Genomic DNA, 21,159 nt, shown 5'->3' with positions numbered 1-21,159 from the left:
GTCAGAAATGGATGGAAACACCACTGAAATGGTTCAGGAACAGCATGTGGAGGATGTATAGATGCATTTTGGACTCCCAGGTCACTGCTGGGAATGATGGTGTTCGAGTAGTACGCCACTTTAATAGACTGACAATAATACGCACAAAACCGAAGGTAAAATCGATTTTAGAGGAAAAATTGTTATGAAACATTATTTCCTGTATATTTACTTGTATATAAAGTGCAAGTGCTGCCAAAAATTACAAGGAAGAGGCACTCTGATACAACCTGTATGTCACATAAAGGAGGGCCTCATTCACATTGTGGTACAATTGTTCAGGTAGTGGGACTCCTACACTCATAAAGCCTATGCACTAAGTGAAAGGGATGCAAAAAATTACAAGGAAACAGCACTTCAATACACCCTTTATTACACATAGAGAAGGGCATCATAAACCCTTGAAAAGTTATGATTGATGGCCTGCTGGTGACCCTCAAAAACATTAGGAGCAAGGGCCTGCTGGTGACTCTCAAAAACATTAGAAGCAAGGGCCTGCTGGTGACTCTCAAAAATATTAGAAGCAAGGGCCTGCTGGTGACCCTCTAAAACATTACGGGCGAGGGCCTGCTACTCAGTTGACCATCTAAAACATTGGAAGTGAGGGTCTGCTGCAGAGCTGACTCTCTAAAACATTACAGGCGAGTGCCTGTTGCTGAACTGAGCATCAAAAAAATTATAGGCGAGTGCCTGCATCTGAGCTGACCATTGAAAAAATTAAGAGCGAGGGCCTGCTGGTGAGCTGACCCTGTAAAACATTATGGTTGAGGGTCTGATGGTGAGCTAACCCTCAAAAACATTATATGTGAGGGCGTGCTGGTGAGCTAACCCGCTAAAACATTATATGCGAGGGCCTGCAGGTGAGATGACCCTTTAAAAGATTGTAGGTGAGGGCCTGCAGGTGAGCCAACCATCTAAAAGATTCTATGTGAGGGCCTGCTGGTGAGCTGACCCTCAAAAAATTTTATGCAAAGGCCTGCAGGTGAGATGACCCTCTAAAAGATTGTAGGTGAAGGCCTGCTGGTGAGTTGACCCTTTAAAAAATTGTAGGTCAGGGTCTGCTGGTGAGCTGACCATCTAAAACATTACATGCGAGAGCCTGCAAGTGAGCTGGTCCTCTAAAAGATTGTAGGTGAGGGCCTGCTGGTGAGCTGACCCTCTAAAACATTATCTGCGTGGACCTGCAGGTGAGCTGACCCTCTACAACATTAGGAGCGAAGGCAGACTAATAAGCATGTTGATATGATAGAAGATGAGGAGGACGAGAAAAGGAAGATTGAACCATATACCCTTTTTTGTGGTGGAAGGGGTGCATGGGAATACAGTGTATTCAGTACATAATAAAAAACACATTTGAAGTGCCTTTATATTCAGCCGCTTTCCTTTGATGGAGTAGAGAATTCACGGTCAATTCAGGAATTGTTTATTTTTATAAGAGTCAACCTGTCAGCACCTCGAAGGTGTAGAACGCCAGTTTGTGCCACGTGTCCAGCTTGTACACCCAGTAGTTGTAAGGCACAGAGGGATCATTAAGGATGTTAACACGGTCTGCGACGTTCTCATTTACCATCTTCCAAGCTTTTTCCCTCCTTGTTGCACTGGGCCGCGCATCAGGATAAGGGTACTGGCGGGGTGTCATGAAACTGTCCCAGGCTTTGGAGAGTGTTGCGCTGACTCTTTTGGAACTGCTGTGTGTTCCCCTCGTCTACCCTCATAGGTTGCCCACGGAACTGCGTACTCTGCTGCCAGCATTGTCAGCTGTACATTTTTGGAGCAATTTTTCAACAAGGACCTTCTGGTATTGCATAATTTTGCTCATCCTCTCCACCAGAGGAATGAGAGATGAGAAGTTCTCTTTGTAGTGGAGGTCTAGAAGGGTGAACAACCGGTTTATCTGTGTTTTCCAAAATGCAAAAAATAAAATAAAAAATGGGTCACGGGAAAGGCAGCCTAACATAAAGTCAGCTATATGTGCCAGAGTCCCAACAGGCAAGACTTTGCTATTGTAATCAGGAGAATGACTCTCAATCTCCTTATCCTCTTCCTCCTCTTCTGCGTATTCACGCTGATCAGATGGAATGAAACTTCCATGGGTACTACCCTCTGTAGCGGAGGCAACCATCTTCTGCTACTCCTCCTCATCATCATCATCATCATTCAATTTGCGCAGAGAAGACAAACTGAGGGTGGTCTGGCTATCACCCTGTGCAATGTCTTCCCCCATTTCCACCTCTTCCACATGCAAAGCACCCTCCTTAATTGTGAGCAGTGAGAGTTTGAGTATATAGTCGTGGCCAAAAGTTTTGAGAATGACACAAATATTAGTTTTCACAAAGTTTGCTGCTAAACTGCTTTTAGATCTTTGTTTCAGTTGTTTCTGTGATGTAGTGAAATGTAATTACACGCACTTCATGTGTTTCAAAGGCTTTTATCGACAATTGCATGACATTTATGCAAAGAGTCAGTATTTGCAGTGTTGGCCCTTCTTTTTCAGGACCTCTGCAATTCGACTGGGCATGCTCTCAATCAACTTCTGGGCCAATTCCTGACTGATAGCAACCCATTCTTTCATAATCACTTCTTGGAGTTTGTCAGAATTAGTGGGTTTTTGTTTGTCCACCCGCCTCTTGAGGATTGACCACAAGTTCTCAATGGGATTAAGATCTGGGGAGTTTCCAGGCCATGGACCCAAAATGTCAATGTTTTGGTCCCCGAGCCACTTGGTTATCACTTTTGCCTTATGGCACGGTGCTCCATCGTGCTGGAAAATGCATTGTTCTTCACCAAACTATTGTTGGATTGTTGGAAGAAGTTGCTGTTGGAGGGTGTTTTAGTACCATTCTTTATTCATGGCTGTGTTTTGGGGTAAAATTGTGAGTGAGCCCACTCCCTTGGATGAGAAGCAACCCCACACATGAATGGTCTCAGGATGCTTTACTGTTGGCATGACACAGGACTGATGGTAGCACTCACCTTTTTTTCTCTGGACAAGCCTTTTTCCTGATGCCCCAAACAATCGGAAAGAGGCCTCATCGGAGAATATGACTTTGCCCCAGTCCTCAGCAGTCCATTCACCATATTTTCTGCAGAAGATCAATCTGTCCCTGATGTTTTTTTTTGGAGAGAAGTGGCTTCTTTGCTGCCCTTCTTGACACCAGGCCATCTACCAAAAGTCTTCGCCTCACTGTGCGTGCAGATGCGCTCACACCTGCCTGCTGCCATACCTGAGCAAGCTCTGCACTGGTGGCACTCTGATCCCGCAGCTGAATCCTCTTTAGGAGATGATCCTGGCGCTTGCTGGACTTTTTTTAGATGCCGTGAAGCCTTCTTAACAAGAATTGAACCTCTTTCCTTGAAGTTCTTGATGATCCTATAAATTGTTGATTGAGGTGCAATCTTAGTAGCCATAATATCCTTGCCTGTGAAGCCATTTTTATGCAACGCAATGATGGCTGCACGCGTTTCTTTGTAGGTCACTATGGTTAACAATGGAAGAACAATGATTTCAAGCATCACCCTCCTTTAACAGGTCAAGTCTGCCATTTTAACCCAATGAGCCTGACGTAATGATCTCCAGCCTTGTGCTCATCAACATTCTCACCTGAGTTAACAAGACGATTACTGAAATGATCTCAGCAGGTCCTTTTAATGACAGCAATGAAATGCAGTGGAAATGTTTTTGGGGGATTAAGTTAATTTTCATGACAAAGAAGGACTATGCAATTCATCTGATCACTCTTCATAACATTCTGGAGTATATGCAAATTGCTATTATAAAAACTTAAGCAGCAACTTTTCCAATTTCCAATATTTATGTAATTCTCAAAACTTTTCGCCACGATTGTACACAGAAGTTGGATAATGACGCTAAAAATAGTGTTATCACCGCTCACCATCTGTGTTAATTTCTCACAGTTTCTTAAAACCTCACAGAGGTCAGACATCCATGCCCACTATGTTGATCGAGCATGCTTGGCCAAACACCTGTTTCTTGTAAGGATTTTTGTGTGTGACAGCAGCAATATATGTTTGTAGCGCAACCTGTGCTAAATTGCTCAGTGTTAGGGAGAGCTGTGCATAGGAAGGGACGGACAGTGTAGGGAGTGAAATAGGTAGATTTTGTAACTGGGTTCCGAAGGTGCACTCGGTCCCCCATTTGCCGCAGACCTGCTGCTTAGCTTCGGGAGCGAGGATCTGTGTTTGACCTCGTTCCCAGGGCGGTTTTACTTGCTGGGTGGCTCCCTGCTCCTAAGTCTGCCTTGAGCGCCGAGCTGATCACTCGGTGCTCGACTGGTTGGTCTGTCGGTCATGTGACGCTGCCCACGTCACATGACCCTCACTCCCCACTATAAATACAGGCAGCCTGTTGGCCACAGGTTGCCTGTTAATTTAGGTTCCACCTGTGATTTTCTCTTCCTGGCGTACTTACCTCCTGCTGAATTCCTGACCATCCTCTGCTTGCTCCTTGTGTACTTTGCTGCTCTCCTGGTATTCTGACCCCGGCTTCCTCCTGACAATCCTCTGCTGACTCCTTTGGTACTTCACGTCTCTCCTGGTATTTACGACCCCGGCTTCTCCTGACTATTCTCTGCTTGCTCCATTTGTACTTTGTAGCTTTCCTGGTATTGACTCGGTCCGTTCACGTTCTGTTGTTTGTCTGTCTGTCATCCCTGCACTTATTCTAAGCTAGGGATTGCCGTCCAGTTGTCCCCTGTCATTAGGACTTGTGAGGCAAGTAGGCAGGGCCAGGGGTAAGGGTGGAGCGCAGTGGTCACTTCCCTTCCCCCTGTGTGTGTACGCGACCGTTACAGATTTTTATACAAAAAACTTTTCAGAGACCCAAAAGTCCTTCTAAAGACAACTGTGTGTGACAGCAGCAATATATATTTTTTGTGCATCCTGCGCTAAATACCATGTAATAGGCCGCTGTGGACAGTTAACTTATTCGTGCCACATCTCCCATTTAAAATTTGCACATCCCTAAAATATCAGTGACATCCAGTGTACTTTTTCCATAGACTGTGTCCACTGCGGACAGTTAAATCATTTGCACCACATCTCCTGTTTAAAATGTGCGCATCCCTAAAATATCAGTGACATCCAGTGTACTTTCTCCGTAGATGGTGTCCGTTGCAGACAGTTAAATTATTTAGGCCACATCTCCTGTTTAAAGTGTGCCCATCCCTAAAAAATCAGTGACATTCAATGTAATTTTCCGTAGACACTGCGAACAGTCACATAACCTGTGGTACCTGTCTTGTATAATGTTTCCTTATCACAAATACCTTTGCAAAAAATTTTTATCATACACTTCCAAGTCCTACGCTGCTGTACGTGTGACATACTTTCAAGCACATATCACATTTAAAATGAAGAAGGCGAGAAGTAAGAGACGGGGAGGTGGCCGTGATGCTGATGGTGCATGCAGAGGCCGTGGCCCTGGGCGCGGAGAAACTGTGTGTGCTGCCAGAGCGCAAGAAAAACAATTATCCACAAAACCTAGCTTCATGTCCCAGGTTGCAGGGAGGCGCAGGACAACACTTGCAAAGTCGGCCCAGCGCGAGCAGGTTGTCGGTTGGATTGCAGCAGATAATGCTTCCAGTCGGTTAAGCACCACTCTGTCTTCCACCAAGTCCAGTTTCAGTAACCAGGAGTCTGGTCAACACAATCCTCACCCTGATCTTCCTTCCTCCCAACATGTACAGTCCGGCCAAACAAGTGATCCCACACTCTGATATTCTGATGACCTCTTTTCATCGCCATTACTTGATTTGGCCCTCTCGCCAAGCACGCTTGAAGAGGGACATGAGATCTTGTGCCCTGATTCCCAACCTCTTGAGCATCCACAGTCACAAGAACATGACGGTGGGAAGGGCAATTAGTGTTTAATGAGGTGGATGATGATGAGACACAGTTGCCAATGAGTCAACCGCAATTACTGTTTCAAGAGGTTGATGAAGAGAATGAGACACAGTTGTCAATCACTGAGATTGTGGTAAGGTCAACAAATCAGGAGGATGATCAGAGTGAGTAAGTGGAAGAGGAGGTAGTGGACGATGAGGTCACTGACCCAACCTAGGTAAGTGAAAAGCCGAGCGAGGAGAGCAGTACAGGGGGGGAGGGATCTGCAGCACCGCAACAGGCTGAAAGAGGCAGTGGGGTGCCAAAAGGGGTAAGTTGGGCCACACCAAACAGGCACGCAACTGTTCCCCGGAGCACCCCCTTGCGGAAATCTCCCTTTCCAAGGGGTAGATGTTCTGCAGTATGGGACTCTTTTGAGGAAAGTGCGGACAACAAAAGAATAGTAGTTTGAAACCGGTGCCATGCGAAAATGAGCTGGGGCGTGAACACTAGCAACTTCATGACCACCAGCATGATCTGCCACATGGCATCCAAGCACCGTAATAAGTGGGATGAACGCCTGGGTCCAGTCTGCGGGTCACACCACTGCCTCTTCTTCCCCTATGTTACATGCTGGCCAATCCCCTATAAAAGGCACAGGCCCGGATGACTCCCTGCACCAGGATCTTCGCAAGCACCATCAGCGACCACATCCACTTCTTTGTCCGCAGCATCCAAATGTCCTTATCCCAGGTATTTGAACGCAAGTGAAAGTACCCAGCCACCCACCCACAGGCCATAGCACTAAATGCTCAGATTTCTAAATTACTGGCCCTGGAAATGTTGCCATTTAGGCTTGTGGACACCGAGGCCTTCCGCATCCTGATGTCAGCGGCCGTCCCACGTTACGCAGTACCCAGCCGCCACTATTTTTTAAGGTGTGCCGTGCCCGCATTACACCAACATGTGTCCCATAACATCACACGTGCCTTAACCAATGCAGTTACTAGGAAGGTCCACTTAACCACAGACACATGGACAAGTGCATTCAGCCAGGGACGCTACATTTCCTTGACGGCACACTGGGTTATTGTTTTGGAGGCCGGGAGCAAGTCGTACCCTGGGATGGCACAGGTGCTACCGACGCCAAGGATTGCGGGCCCTACGTCGATCAGGTTTTCCGCCAGCACCTACATTAGTGGCTCCAAACCTCCTCCTCCACTTCCACCTCCGAATTATCCACGTCAATAATAAATAGGGCAGGCACACCTCCTTCTGGTATGGAAAAGATAGAGTCCGTGCAAAATGCATAAACATTTGTTAGCTCAAATACATATCGAATACATGAATATTAAAAGAACTGAACTAGAAAATATTTTCAAAGCATGGTTAAAGAAATCCCCGATATGTTTGATATGTATTTGAGCTAATAAATGTTTATGCATTTTACACAGACTTTATCTTTTCCATACCAGAAGGAGGTGTGCCTGCCCTATTTATTATTGTTGCACTCTATATTTACTGGATTGAGGGTGATCCAGAGAGCAGAGAACCATCCGTTATCCATCCATTTGTAGTGTGAGCCCAAATTATCTGCTTGCAGCACCAGTCAGTTATCAGTCAGTAGCTGGAAGCAGTGTAGCACTGTAATGGGAAAGCGGCGACAGGCCGTGCTAAAGCTAATATGCTTAGGGGACAGAACAGCACACCGCCACAGAGCTGTGGCAGGGGATAAGAAACCAGACTGACCCGTGGCACTCGCCACTCAACCTACAACCAGGCATGGTTGTGTCTGATAATGGCTGTAACTTGGAGGCGACTTTGGAGCTCGGCAAGCTCAGACACATCCCATGCCTAGCCCACATGTTCAACTTTGTGGTTCAGCGCAGTGGCGTGCCTAGGGTATTTGGCACCCGGGCGGGTCCTTTCTCTGGCACCCCCACCAGTACTTTAAAAAAATTGTACCCCCTTACAGTAGTATTGTCCTCCTTGTACAACCTTTAGCAGTAGTTTTGTCCAGATATATGCCCTCTCATGGTAGTTATGCCCATATTGTGCCCCTTCAAGGTAGTTATGCCTTCACAGTACAACTTTCACAGTAGTTATGCCCACATTGTGCCCCTTTATAATTACTTATCTTTATGGCTCCCTCACAATAGTTTTGCCCTCTCTGTGCCCATTTCAAAGTAGTAATGCCCTATCTGTGCCCCCTTCACAGTTGTAATGCCCTCTCTGTGTCCCTTCAGAGTAGTTATGCCCTCACTGTGACCCCATAACAATAATAATGCACTCTGTGCCCCTTCATAGTAGTAATGCCCGCTCATTGCCCCATAACAGTTATGCCCACTGCGGTATGCCAGACCGACAGGAGAATTATATGGGAGGTCACGGTGTGAGCAATAGGTGGGTCGAGGTAAATACAGTTCTGGTTACTCACGGTTACGTCGTCCCTGGACAGGCTCGCATAAGTGATAAGGAGAACGGCACAAGAATTCTCTGGGGCACACTCTAGTGTAAGGGACACAGGCCATATGGTGGTTCGAGATGCCCTTGATGGTCTGTATTAATGTGCCTATGGCAAGCTCCCTTGTAGTCGTGATGCCAGTACCTTTTGTGGTGGTACAACCATTTACTGTAGTGTTAATTGAGGAACTAAAGACTGAGACGAGGATGGTGCAATTCAACTCTTAACTTTTACTGAACGTTGCTCCTGGTAACAGTAACATCCAAGTATTAAACCTTCTCTTTACGATGGACAGAGGTAAAGCTGCAACCGATCCACTGCTGACAGATGTGATGTCTGTCTCTCTAGCTATTAAATGATATAGATTTTTATGCTTTCTGGTAGAGGACTTCTAAGCTGGTCCCTGTTTTCCCAGTGCAGGTCAGTGCGGCTGCCGGAGGCTGGTAAATCCTTCACTTTTAGCTCCAAAGGTCCTAAGGCACGTATAGTGATGGCCGTAACCCTTTGTGGGTCTCCTTCTTAAGTATTTTCTGAATTAATATACTGCTGAGTATGTGGCCCACTTCAGCTCTGGGCTATAGACTGGCTGAGAGATAAAGACTGCAGATTCAGACTGAACTGGAATCCCACTCTAGACTGAACTGGACTCTAGTAGCTAGGCCTGAGCTGGGCTATGTATATTGGAGGTGTTATCTCCCCCTAGTGGTAGGCTCAGTGTAATGCAATCTAATACACCTGTAGGCAGGGATTATGCATAAAGATACACTGCAGCATAAGACAGGTTATATAAAACATACAAAGCATAACATGACAACCTTGCAGTACCCACGAGGGTAGTGGGACACCGCACCACCCACTTTACAAGTGTAATTCTCTCTGTGCCTACTTCACAGTAGTAATGCCATCTGTGCTTGCTTCATAGTAGTAATGCCCATTGTGCACCTTCATAGTAGTAATGCCCATTGTGCCCCATTCATAGTAATAATGCCCACTGTGCCTCCTTCACAGTAGTAATGCCCATTGTGCCCACTTCATAGTTATAATGCCCATTATGCCCCCCTGATACGAGTAATGCTCTTTGTAGTAGTATTGCCCTCTGTGCTCCCTTTGTAGTAGTAATGCCCTCTGTGCCCCTTTGTAGTAATAATGCCATCTGTGACCCCTTTGTAGTAGTAATAATGCCTTCTGTGCCCCTGTTGTAGTAGTAATTCCTTCTGTGCCCCCTTTGTAGTAGATTTGCCCTCTGTGCCCCATCCATGGTAGAAATACCTTCTGTGCCCCCTCCATGGTATAAAAGCCTTCTGTTAAATAAATAAAAATACAGTAACTACTCACCTTGTTCCTTTCCCGAAACTCACAGACCTCTCTCTCCTACAGACACAGATCGCTCTGCAGTTCTATGTGGGCGGAGCTTATGCAGATTTCAGGGCTGCAGGCTCTGCCCACACATGCCGGTAGCGCGATCTGTGTCTGCAGGCTGAATGGTGCAGCGGGGAGAAGTCTTCCTGCTTTACCACTCAGTGTGGGAGAGACAGATCGCATGAAGCTGAGTGACAGGACTGCCTCTCCTTGTGCTCCTGCAATGAACACTTCCATCTATATTGACGGAAGCACTCATTGCTTCTAGGCTCTGGCACCCCCTGAGAGCTGGCACCCAGGGTGGAGCGCCCCCCGCCCCCTCCCTAGACACGCCACTGGTTCAGCGGTTTTTCAAAACCTACCCCAATTTGCCTGAGCTACTGGTGAAGGTGAGCTGCGTGTGTACACATTTCCGCAAGTCATCGACAGCTTCAGCCGGTCTGTCAATGCTGCAGCAGCACTTGATATTGCTAGCTCAACGGCTGTTGTGCGATGTGAGCATGCGCTTGAACTGCACGTTCCACATGTTGGCCAGGCTTTGTGAGCAGCAAAGGGCAGTAGTGGAATACCAGCTGCAACATGGTTGTCTCCTTTCCAGTCAGCTTCCACTATTCACAAGTAAGGCATGGGCATGGATATCTGACCTCTGTGAGGTTTTAAGAAACTTTGAGGAATTAACACAGGTGAGCGGCGATAACGCTATTATCACTTCTGTGTCTACTGAAACGCTTGTTGCTTACAATGAAGGTGGACTCTTTGCATGTGGAAGAGGTGGAAATTGGGGAAGACATTACATAGGGTGATAGCCAGACCACCGTCAGTTCGTCTTCTCAGAGCAAATTGGATGATGAGAAGAAGGAGCAGGAGACGGTTTCCTCCGCTACAGATGGTAGTACCCATCGAAGTTTAATTCCATCTGTTCAGCGTGGGTGGGCAGAAGAGGATGAGGAGATTGAGGGTGATCCTCCTGATGACAACAGCAAAGTCTTGCCTGTTGCTACTCTGGCACATATGGCTGACTTCATGTTAGGCTGCTTTTCCCTCAACCTGTGCGTTATACACATTTTAGACAACACAGATTACTGGTTGTTCAACCTTTTCGACCCCCGCTACAAAGAGAACTTCTCATCTCTCATTCCTCTGGTGGAGAGGACGAGCAAAACGGTGCAATACCAGAAAATCCTTGCTGGTGGCAGAGTCTGTAGTTCCTTGGCCAGTCGAGGAGGGAAGACAAGGGTAATACACTGCAGTTCCAAAAGAGGCAGGGCAACACTTTTCAAAGCCTGGGACAGTTTCATGACACCTCGCCAGCACCCTCACACTGGTGTCACAAGGAGAGAAATTTTTTGAAAGATAGTGAATAAGTACATAGCAGACTGTTTCAGCATCCTCACAGATCCCTCTGTGCCTTAAAACTATTGGGTGTCTAAGCTGGACACGTAGCATCAACTGGCGCTCTATGCCTTGGAGGCGCTGGCCTGCCCTGCCGCCAGCGTTTTGTCAGAGCGGGTATTTAGTGCTGCTGGGGGCATAATAACTGATAAGTGCATCCACCTGTCAACAGAAAATACTGACCGGTTCGGTTGACTCTTATAAAAATTAACAAGGCCTGGTGTGACCATGACTTCTCTATTCTACCAGAGGAAAGCGTCTGAACATAAAGGCACATTAAATGTATTGAATACATTATTCCCATGAACCCCTTCCATCACTAAAAAGGGTATATGGTTCAATCTTCCTTTTCTCGTCCTCCTCCTCCATCATATCAACATGCTTATTAGCTGCCCTTGCTCCTAATGTTTTAGAGGGTCAGCTCACCAGCAGACCCTCACCCCTATGGTTTTAGAGGGTCACCAGCAGGCCCTCGCCCCTAATGTTTTATATGCTCAGATCAACAGCAGATCCTCACCCCTAATGTTTAAGATGGTCAGCTCAGCAGCAGACCCACACACCTAATGTTTTAGATGGTCAGATCAGCAGCAGGCCCTTGCTCCTAATGTTTTTATGGGTCACCAGCATGCCCTCGCTCCTAATGTTTTTGAGGGTCACCAGCAGGCCATCAATCATAATTTTTCAAGGGTCTGTATGATGCCCTCCTTTATGTGTAATAAAGGGTGTATTGGAGTTCTGTTTCCTTGTAATTTTTGGCAGCCCTTTCCCTTAGTGCATAGGCTTTATGAGTGTAGGAGTCCCACTACCTGAACAATTATACCACAATGTGAATGAGGCCCTCCTTTATGTGATATTCAGGTTGTATCGGAGTGCCTCTTCCTTGTAATTTTTGGCAACACTTGGACTTTATATACAAGTAAATATACAGGAAAGAATGTTTCATAACAATTTTTCCTCTAAAATCGATTTTACCTTCGTTTTTTTGTGTGTTTTGTCAGTCTGTGAAAGTGGCGTATTACTCGGACACCATTGTTCCCAGCAGCATCCTCCCCATGCTGTTCCTGAACCATTTCAGTGGTGTCTTCAGAGCAGGGGGTGCCTGGTTTAATGCTCACGTTCTCTCATTGACTTCCATGGTGCTCGGTAGAGCACCCGAGCCTCCCAAAGTGCTCTACTCGAGCACCAGAACATCAGAGCACTTTGGTGCTCGATCAACACTATATAGCATTTATTTGATTTTAAGTTAGTGAGGGCAATATTCCTGGCACAAAAATGAAACTAAGATCAATAAATAAATATTCATATGATATTGCTATGAGATTGCGGAATCCCTGGTTTGGTTTTCTAAAGGACTATAGATTAAAGCTCCAGAATGATCACAATGTACAAAGGACACTGTTAAATGACATATTCAGTCCAGCTACATCTCCATGTCACTATGGCTAAGCTACTGTAATCAGAAGATCTTTTCAAACTTATGATGAACTGTAAGTGCATAGCTGTCAGCACATTCCCTGCAGCATATATATAAATAGAACCCTTTGGTTAGTTATAGTTCTGGTCCATTTGTGAACACCAGCTAAAATCCCGTGCACCACTAGGAAATATATAAATAATAATGTCACATTTTACAGACACACCAATTTTGTGATACCATTTTGCTTTAGGAATGTTGATCTTGCAAAAACGGAGGCAGCCAGTGGTCTGTATCGTAAAAGTATATTATCGATTTGTTCTTTTCTAGGCTTGGCAGTTATTCATAAAAACAGAGACGTACCTGAAAGCAGAGGACCCTGTGCACAAGTGTTTGGGGGGTCCTCTTTTCTCAATGCCTTCAAAACCACACAAAGGGCATGCACCACTCACTTGTCGAACTCATACCACACACACTATGCATGATTAGAGATGAGCGAAGTTATAAAAAAAAATATTTGGCTGCTTTGTCAAATTTCACAAAGAAATTAGATTCATCACAAATTACTTCCTCATGAATCGCATTCCATTGTATGTAGCGGCTCAATAATGGAGAACAACAATCGCGCTGTCCCCATCATTGAACCCCTCACATGCCACTTTTATCGCTGATAGCAGCATCTCATCTGACAGTAACATTGAAGCCTTTCAGGGATTAATCAGGGGTAAAAAAAATAATAACATACTCACTTCATCCATTTGCTCGTGGAGAAGCTGTCAGTAGCCATCTTGATTGAAGAAACTACACAGTGATGTCACATGTCATCACGTCACCACATCACTGCTCGGTTTCTTCAATCAAATGGATTAAGGGGGTTATTTTTTTTAGGTTTTAATCACACACCCCTCTTTTCCCTTTTTCCTCAAGGCTATACAAATGAAAGAGGTTTTAATAGCCCCAACATTTTGGGGCTTTATCCTGCTATTCTAGCACTTTTACCCAGAGCTCCCCTCCAGCCCATCCTTCCATCAATGATGTTCTCAACTTCCTTACGTGCTTGCTGCAGTCAGTCACTAGGTAGGTGGACTTGTGGGGTAATCTACATCTAGTTTTTCTGACTACCATCTCAGGCTAACAAATGCATTCAATAATCATTTGGGCTCGTTGGAGGTTTCATTGGAGGTTTCAGCAGCACTGGAAACAAAGTCTGGTGGGAAGTACTTGAGCGGCAACGCTTTAACTGCAGTGGACTTATGCAATCCCTCTTCTATCTGTGCTAGTTTATCATAGTATTTTTGCAGGTGAGGTCCCCAGAATTGTATACAGTACTTCAGATCTGGTCTCACTAGGGCATGAGACAGTAGAATCACAATATCTTTTTTATACTAGTTTTACCTCTAGCTATGGAGCCAAGCATCTTATTCACTTTTCTCACTGCTTGGGAATTCAATTTGAAGCTGTCAGAAAAATCTGTACTCTTAAAGGGGTTTTTCACCCCTGGTCTCTATTTCCTAAAACTACCCAGCATGGCCAGAGTCGTTGGGTGGTCACTGGGTGCAGCAGTCATGTGACCCATGTCAAACCAGATGTTAACATGGGGAGTGCTGGAGGGGCCGTGACGGAGCTGGAACCCAGTGGCAGGGATCAGGTAAGTAAGATTACCACCATGGGTCCAGCCATGCCGGGAAGTCTGAAGAAACAGTGACCAATGGTGAAAAACCCCTTTAAATGCTTCTCTTCTGACATCCTACCAAAGAAAGAAATGTCAATACTATACTCAAAGGATCCCTTCTTCTCAAGTGCATATAACTGTTAGTGTTTAGCGAATCGAAGGATCCGAAGTGGAATTCACTCCGAAGTTTAGGGAAAAAAATATTATTTTTTTCTAAAATGGCAGCTATGCTTTTTACTAGAGATGAGGGAATCGAAGCTGATGAAGTGGGATTTGTTCCGAATTTCAGGAAAAATTTGATTCACACCGAAGGCAAATTTCCTCGCTCTTCATGGTAATGAATCACATTTTTTCCTAAAATGGCTGCTGCACGTGTGAGGACATGGAGAAAGGAATAGGAACAATCCTATTACCCCTTGCTGCACTGATTGGGGATCCAAATTGCCATTATACAGCCCTTTCTTTCCAGCAAACCATTATTGTTATTGGGGTGCAAGTGCTGTTTGATATAGCCATTAACTGGGTTTATTACAAGCAAATATTTCAACAGTACGTCTTATTTTCCCTTGTGCGGTGCAGTTATATGTTAAGCCCTTTTGCCGTGCATTAGTGGCAAAATTAAAATATATTCGCCATCCAGCATTGCACTGATCTGTTGAAAAGCCTTTTGTGTTTTGTAAAAGTAGAAAATAATAAGGACCTAATTGCCGTTCAGCTGTGCACTGATATATTCTACAGCCCTGTTTGCCATTTATTAGTGGCAAAATAAAATTAAATTCGTCGTCCAGCCTTGCATTTATCTGTTTAACCCCTTAAGAACCCTGCCATTTTTCACCTTAAGGACCTGGCCATTTTTTACAAATCTGACATGTGTCAATTTATATGGTAATAACTTTGGAACGCTTTTACTTATCCAAGCCATTCTGAGATTGTTTTCTCGTCACACATTGTACTTCATCATAGTGGTAAATTTTAGTCTCAAAATATTTCATTTTTATTTATAAAAAATACCAAGTTTATCAAAAATTTCTATTTATCTGCTTTTAAAACAGATAGTACTACCTCCTAAAATAGCTTACTTTACCTTCCCTATATGTCTACTTCATGCTTGGATCATTTTGTAAATGACATTCACTGGTCACACAGCTCCCCAAACATAGCACTAAGGAAGTGCTATGGATGTGTGAGGAGTACTGAACGGGTTAACTCTGCAGCTGAGGAGGAAGGGCTGGCTAATCCACAGCTTTGCTCTCCTGAGCACTAAAGAACTGAGCTACTTGTAATTCTACTTCTCATCCACTGTGTGTTTACTCCCAGTGACAGTTTTACTGCAGGACGAAATTGTTAGTCCTAGTGCGTTAAGTACCTGCAAGTTAGGACGAGCATTCTCGTCCAAGGTCCTGAACGTGTTAAAAGCCTGTTGTGTTGTAAAAGTTGAAAAAAATAGGGCCTAATTGCCATTCTGCAGTGCAGTGATATACTATAAAGCCCTGTTTGGCATTTATAAAAAATATATTCGCCGTCCAATTATCTGTTGAAAAGCTTTTTGTGTAGTCTAAAAGTAGAAAAAGATTAGGGCCTAATTGCTATTCAGCAGTGTAGTGATATACTCTAATGCCCTGTTTGCCATGTATCAGTGGCAAAATAAAAATATATTTGCCGTCCAGCGTTGCACTTATCTGTTAAGTTGTGTAACTGTGTGTTGTGTAAGGCTGAGTTCACACAAGCGTGTCCAGATGAGTTGCGGCAAACCCGCCCCAGTAGGTACCCAATTGCAGTCAGGTGATGGATCATGTGATTGGACCGTGTGATCTGACGTCACCACAGGTCCTTTAGCCGGCAGCTCATGATTAAAGAAGTAAGAAGAGACCGGCAGCTACGCGATCAAGAGGAGAAGGTGGGTTAATTATTTTTTATTTTTTAACCCTCAATTGACCACCTACTAAGCATTCTGTATTAAAGAATGCTATTATTTTCCCTTATAACTGAAGGCAATTGTAACTCCATCTTGTCTTCTCTTACATGTACAGAATTGTTTTAATATCTCACCCACGTACTTGACGCATACCTATATTTAGAGTATAAGATACATAGAGTGTTAAGATTCATCTGTTTGTGTGAGAGCTATTGTTCTGGTGGTAAGTGTAAGAACATATCTCACTGTAATAGTATCACTATTTCCCCCTCCCAACCAGGGACTGAAGGCTGCAAATGGTGACAGTCTCCTTCCAATCTCATGTTGATTGTAAAGCAGCGTGTTTTCTCATGGATCTCAGGCAAAATACAAGACTTTGAGAAACAGTTATATGAGAAGGAGGCAGCGGGAAGCTTTGAGATCAGGAAGATACAGACCCCTACACATAGTTACAAAAGTTTAGGAGCAAACACGTGAGTAAACAGAGACAGCCGAAAAATTCTCAGTTGCTGTCAGCCATTTACTGCAGATGCTGTCTGTTTCAGCGTGATAGACTTGAAAAATGCTTTCTTCTCTATTCCGGTTGATAAGTAGACGTACACAGAGGGCGATCTATTGGATGTGTTACCAAAGACATTTACTTGCCTCGCTTGTGGCTATTGTAGGGATGTGGTTCCAAAGAAATTTTGCCTTTTGTTTAAGTAAGCTGGTGATCAGTTCTCAGGACCTTACGTGGCTAGAAGCGATGTGGACCGGGTATGACATGTCTGGATCAGTGTCGACCACAGAGCTTGTTTTCTCTGTGTCCGTCAAACCTCACATGGACATTTCTTATGCCATCCACGCAGAGGATTTCAAGACTTCATGGAATGATATTCATAAATCAAAGGGCGAGGTCACGTTGGAGGAAGTGGACAATTTATTCCAATGTCTTTACTCGCATTTCTCCCGACACTTTAGAATCCACTTCTCAGCAACCGAGCTTGTCAAGAAATGAGCTAAGTTGGCTTGTTTGCTGGACTGTCCTCCAGTTATCAGCCATAACCCCATACATTTCATGATCAATATGCATTACCATCGTGGTCACCCCAACACTGGTAGTCAATCCATTCTTGTTGATGTTTCACTTTTAGTTTCCAGTTTATCTTTTAAATCTTGTGGTTTTGCCCCTTCTGTGTTGTATTCTAAGTGTGTTAATGTCCTGTTTGCTAAATAGACATTGTTTTTTCTCCCCCGTTCAAAAAATATAATAAATAATTGGCTTAATATTCCATTCACGTGTCATCTCTGTTTTGGATCAACTCCTGTTTTTTTTGGCATTAGCAATACTGATGGATTACTGACCAAATGCTGACTGAGTGAATGCAGAACCTCAGACAGGATCCGTTTTTTAGGGGTTTATTGTTCATAGGAAGGGCAAAATAATCAGTGACCATCTCCACCGTGTCACTGGGATCTTTTTGTATAAGTGTTTAATAGAACAGGTTCGGTTTACATCTATGTGGAATCAGGTAAATGGAGTGCGCTTATTCTTGGCGCTAACATCAGTTCGTACACCTGTCATCTGCATGTCATACGGACTCACAGCATTATTTCACTACCAAAGTACACTCCCTATTGATGTTACTGCAAGGCACAGTGTTGTACACCACTATAAAGGCTCTCTGCAGCCAGTAAATAGCCATTTTAAACCTAATTTGCCGCAAATTTATTCAAATCAAACCTAATTTTTCCCCAAAAAATTTGCCGAATAGAATTTTTTAAAAATGTGCTCATCTTGCTGTGCTCATGCAGTCAGCCAATACACAGATAGCTATCCCCTGTGATATCATAGCCCTATAAATGCCTCATCCCACAAGGTCTTCGCCGTTTCACTGTGAGCTGAGCATCGGGAGGAAGGTGACAAGCAAAAATGTGCTAGGGACAGTTAGAAATTTAATATTAGATAGGGGGACGGCTGGTCGAGTGCAGGGACAGTGCAGAGAGATCATAAAGAGAGTTTTTTTGAGACTGTAGGGAGAGTATAGGGACAGCATAGGGAGACTGCAGGTTAAGTGTAATTGCCATGTTTATCTTTTTTCAACTGCTACAACATTCACAGTTAATCTGTCATTTTACACATAGACTTACTGTGCGTCAGGCTCAGTATTAAAGGGCGATCTAATATATTGCTGTGTTTATCTTGTTCAACTGCTGCAACATTCTTAGTTAATCAATATATATGGCCGGACAACCCCTTTGTGGGTGTAATGTGGAAAAGGTCAAGGGGTATGAATACTTTTTCAAGGCATACTGTATGCTACAAATTCATACTTTTATTTTTATGTTAATGAAGTTTTTGGGCTCAGAGAATCGCTTCACTTTTCCTTTTCACCCATTGCCTCTCCATCTCCTCCACTGATTAACAGGATCAGGCTTCCTCATGGTTTCGATGTCTGGCCCTGAAATTTTGCTCATGAACTGGCAAGGGTACAATCATCATATGCACAATAGATCTTATTCAATATTTCCATTTTGAGATCCAAACTGTAAATGAGGAGAAAAGGTTTCCAAATCATCATGAACACAGATTCTTTACTCTAAGAAAAGTGAGACTATGGAAGTCTCTGCCACAAGATGCTGTAAGAGTTGACTCACTTAACGGAAATGTGTCACCAAAAATGCTTTCTGCCAGTCAAAACCAGATAACAACACATATCATTTTTTTACTAATCTGTCGTTAATACAAGTCGTTATGGGTGGCAATGCAAAAACATTTTTCTCTTAAAAAAAAAAGGGGGGGGGTTGGGGGCGGAGCTAGCGCCGCTTGTTTCTGAGCTCTGCACTGCAAACCGTCTACTGCACTAGCTATCTTAAGCATACAGCTTGAAAAATGGTCAAGATCAGGAACCCTAAAGCCGGGGAGCACCCCAGCTCCAACAAAAGTCAAGTGGCAGGAGGGGATATGGATAAATTCCTGAAGAAAGCGGCCGCTTCATTTGTGGCCCACGATTCTAAAATGGCGCCCGCTCAGTCCCAGAAAGCTAGATCGGAGGAAGAGAGTGATGGCGAAGAACCGCAAGGTAAGGGAGCCCTCCCGATCACCAGACATTACCTAAAGAACACGCTGGGTAAAGCCCTTGAGCCCCTCCTGAGCGAGTTTGCCGCCATGCGCCAGGATATGCGCCATATAGGGGACAGAGTTGAGGCCCTAGAGAATCAGCAGGCCCTGATGATGGACCACCAGAGGGCCACATCAAACTCATTCCAGAAGTGCGGGTCTTATCTGAACCAGATGCGGAGTGCCCTTGAAGACCAAGAGAATAGGGGCCTCAGAAATAACTTGCGCATCAGAGGGATCCCTGAGGCTGTGCTTCCTGGTGACATCCTGGCTGCAGTCATCTCCCTCTGCTCTTCACTCCTGGGCCCTGAGTTCGCTCTGGAGATTGTGCTGGAAAGGGCACACAGGGCACTGTGTCCTAAACCTAAAGCAGAAGATCCCCCAAGAGATGTTATTTGTAAGTTGCTAAACTTTCAAGTGAAATCTGCTGTTCAAGATGCTGCTAGGAACAGACAAGATATACTATTTGAAGGTTTGCAAATCTCAATCTATCAGGATCTGGCTCCCTCCACCTTGAGGAAACGCAAATGTCTCGAGCCGCTGACAGAATGGCTAAGGGCGAACAGGATCCTTTATAAATGGAACTTTCCTTTTGGACTTTCCTTTCTTCAAGGAGGTCGTCGCATGAATATTACCACTTTTGCTGACTTAGAGGCGGTTTATGATCACCTACAAATTCCGCCCATACAAATCGAGAACTGGGACTTATTCCAAGATCTTGGTGCTCTGCCTGAAGTTCCTGCGGTGGAGGCCTTCACCTTACAGCACACCCCAAAGAATCACAAAGCGGGGAAGAGAAGTCGGCAGTTAACACCGAAGAGACTGTCTCAAGATTAATCCTATAATCTATCCTGTCACAAGTCTCCTACCCAGAGGCATAATACTTCCTTTTCTTTTTCTCTTTCTTTTTCTGGACTCACTGAGATCTATCCAGATAATTTGCTTCTTCCTTATGCGGGACTTTTGCAATAATGAGCATAGTTAGCTTTAATTTCTGCTCGTAGATCCAGGAGTGAGTCCAGCCTAGTTGCATATTGCCTCTGTAACTAATAAGTCGTATTTCTTATGCCTGAATCCTTCTCCTCCCCCCCCCTCCCTTAACCAGTACTTTCCCTTCTTAATTTTCCTAGGAGATGGGAGCTTGTTCCTCCTGTCCGTTGAACTCCCGATGGTAGCTTAGTCTAACATAAGATTACTTCCAAGCTGCAATTTTATGTGCAGAACGGTTTGTTAACCGGTCTTTGACCAATTTTTCCCCCATGCTTTACACTAGTGGGTCACCCCACAAACCTGTTTTTTTCTTGGTTTTATGTTTTGTTTTTCCCTTTTCCCCTTTCCCTTTGTTCTGTTCTAGGTACCTGACACACAATTATCTGAATCCCCTGAGGGATAATCAAGTTCTGACGAATCCGGCTCCTCTCCTGGATGGGGTAGCATCACCTAAAATCGTGAGTGTCCTCTCCTGGGGGACTAGCACACCTTGCACCTTCCCGATCACAACAACCTTTACCCATGGCTGACATTCATGTAGCTTCTTACAATGTAAAGGGCTTCAATTCACCCTCCAAAAGAAGTCAGATCTTTACTATCTTACGTAAAGAGGGCTTGGATGTGCTGCTTCTTCAGGAGACGCATTTCAGGTTTAATCACTATCCCAATTTGGAATTCTCTCACTATCCACTCTGGTTCCATTGTGGGGGGTGTTCTGCTTCATCTGGGGGAGTGAGTATAGGATTCAAGAGGAAAGTGCCTTTCAAATACATTAACCATATACAGGACCCGGAGGGTAGGTTTATTATGCTTAAAGGGAATATAGGGATCCAGAAGTATACCTTTATAAACTTATACGCCCCTAACACCAAACAAGCTGGCTGGCTGTCATCCATATCCCCAATTATTAAGTCTTTCAAGGAAGGTATTGTGATACTGGGTGGGGATCTCAATATAGCTCTGACTCCCCAGA

This window comes from Bufo gargarizans, chromosome 5 (genome assembly GCF_014858855.1).
Source record: "Bufo gargarizans isolate SCDJY-AF-19 chromosome 5, ASM1485885v1, whole genome shotgun sequence".
Classification (NCBI taxonomy): Eukaryota; Metazoa; Chordata; class Amphibia; order Anura; family Bufonidae; genus Bufo; species Bufo gargarizans.
Note: the sequence above shows the minus strand (reverse complement) of the source record.